This window comes from Tachysurus vachellii, chromosome 8 (genome assembly GCF_030014155.1).
Source record: "Tachysurus vachellii isolate PV-2020 chromosome 8, HZAU_Pvac_v1, whole genome shotgun sequence".
Taxonomy (NCBI): Eukaryota; Metazoa; Chordata; class Actinopteri; order Siluriformes; family Bagridae; genus Tachysurus; species Tachysurus vachellii.
This window is the reverse complement of record NC_083467.1, coordinates 835,001-837,500: the sequence shown is the minus strand read 5'-3', so window position 1 is coordinate 837,500 and position 2,500 is coordinate 835,001. Positions and strand designations below refer to the sequence as shown.

General features: G+C 36.3%; 1 protein-coding gene across 5 annotated transcripts in view; it reads right to left on the bottom strand.

Moving 5' to 3' along the window:
- Positions 1 to 1,003: 1,003 nt before the first annotated feature.
- Positions 1,004 to 2,500, bottom strand: part of lrch1 (leucine-rich repeats and calponin homology (CH) domain containing 1) — a 49,753-nt gene continuing 48,256 nt past the window's right edge. For all 5 annotated transcript variants that reach the window (XM_060875658.1, XM_060875659.1, XM_060875660.1 and 2 more), the window contains one exon: positions 1,004 to 2,500. This exon is cut by the window's right edge and continues 697 nt beyond it. The gene's annotated coding sequence lies outside the window, so the exon portion shown is untranslated.

Sequence of the window (2,500 nt, the reverse complement as noted above, 5' to 3'; positions counted from 1 at the left end):
TACACACATGTGCCTGGAAATAATACTGTGATATTTAAACATACGTTACAATATTATTATAATTGACTTATTTAGAGCTAACTGAATAAAATACAGGGGCACGGTGGCTTAGTGGTTAGCACGTTCGCCTCACACCTCCAGGGTTCGATTCCCACCTCCGCCTTGTGTGTGTGGAGTTTGCATGTTCTCCCCGTGCCTCAGGGGTTTCCTCCGGGTACTCCGGTTTCCTCCACCGGTCCAAAGACATGCATGGTAGGTTGATTGGCATCTCTGGAAAATTGTCCATAGTGTGTGATTGTGTGAGTGAATGAGAGTGTGTGTGTGTGTGCCCTGTGATGGGTTGGCACTCCGTCCAGGGTGTATCCTGCCTTGATGCCCGATGACGCCTGAGATAGGCACAGGCTCCCCGTGACCCGAGGTAGTTCGGATAAGCGGTAGAGAATGAGTGAGTGAATGAATGAATAAAATACAAGATACGGCTTTGTCAAAGATAAAATTTATTTCCTGTAAAAAAAAAAAAAAATTATAATAAAAAAATAAGGGGTAAACACATTATATACAAAAGCTGAAGCGAAAAAAAAAAACATGACAGCAAAAATACAGTACATCAGGGGGCAAAAATCAATGAAATTTATTTTTTACTGTATTCCATATTCAGTACAAGCTTTTTACAATTAAACAAATGACTAAAATGATAAAACTTTATGTATTTTCACTCAGCAGGTTACAAAAATAAAAATTATCCACTAGTATCAGAATTATACATAAAAATAAATCCAAAATATTTTGCATTTTATACTTGTTATTTTCTATAAAACAGTGTTTCGTGCATGACACAGTCACACTATGTTAAACTCTACTGGGTAAATTAGTGATTTTGTTTGTTTTTTTTTTAGTTGGAGTTTTCAGTGGTTGCTTTTGCGAAATAAATTTTAAAATGTCTGTTGAACTAAAATTATTGGTCAGCTCACAGTTTTTCCTCCGTTGTACTTCATGTGAAGTGTTTGTACAATAAATTATTTTGTACGAATAACCATTTTAAGGATTGCTACAATTTATAAATTTGCTAGAAATTCGAATTAAATATAACTTGATTAATAAATTCTAACAGAATCTCTAACCGCAATGAACAAAAAAAAGTGTCTGGTAAAGAAAACTGCTTGGTTTGAAGTCACTAATAATAGTGCAATGTTTGTGTAAAGTCTTTCATCATCTGTCCTGATTATTAGAGGAAATTTTGTGTGTACAAACAGGAGTTTATTGCAAGTTAATGAGTAAGATACTAGTTTAATAGGTTAGTTGGTTACCTATAGTATTGCCATATACAGTTTGTGATCTTTTATAGTATTAGATATTGAACAATATTCACAACAAAGCTAAAAAAAAATCACACAATTGCGTATATATGAGATCAGTCCCTCAGTCATGGCTTTAAGTCTTACCTGTAATTGGTTCCCAGTAGAAAAAAAAACAAGCCTTTATTAAACCCTTTAATAAACCCTTTATTAAACGTCTATAGAACCTTTGGGGGGATTTGGGGGGTATCAGAGATCATTGGTTGTGACAAATAAGTTTATGCAGCTCGTGTGGTTAGTTTGTTTTGCTAATTTGGTAGTGAACCTTGTACGAATCCTTGCATGTGACGAGTAAAGCAAACAACAAATGTTCACACTGATTAGTGCATTCGTTTAACTACCACACTCCATCAGAACTAAATAAATCAACAACAGTCGAACAAACAGTCGAAAAACCTACAAACTTTATCTGACGAGCACAAACAAAACCACCCACTCAAACAAACATGATTCTCAGTGATATACACAATACAGTCTAAACTGTGCACTCATCTGCTGAAAGAGGTGCAGAACAAAATCCCAAACACACACAGTATAGATAAAGATGTGATGGACTTAAGCAGAGAAAAGTCTACTGAGGTCACACCTCCCCTGAGACATCCAAAAGGTGTGTGTGTGTGTGTGTGTGTGTGTGTGTGTGTGTGTGTGTATACAATTAACAGGCCATTTATGTCCTCACAGCTTATTAATATCTCTCACACACACACACACACACTGCCTGTCAAAAGTTTAAGGACACCTGGGGTTTTTTTTTGCCTAAAAAAAATAAAGATTTTTTCATTTGTATTACACTACATCAGTCTCTCCCTCCCTCTCTCTCTCTCCCTCTCCCTCTCTCTCCCTCTCTCTCTCTCCCTCTCTCTCCCCCTCTCTCTCTCTCAGTTCTCAGATCTCTGGTCTCAACCAAATGGCCTGGGAACATTTTTTTAATAAAAAAACAAAACTAAAAAAACAATAGTGTGTCATTAATATCAGTAAACCTGCTTCAAACACATGATCTGTTCAATCTATATATTATCCAATTATCCCTACTACACACACACACACACACACACACACACACACACACACACACATAAATCACACACAATGCACATACATAGTCTAAAGGCCTGAGTACATTTCTAAGCACTTTTTTGGTTTTG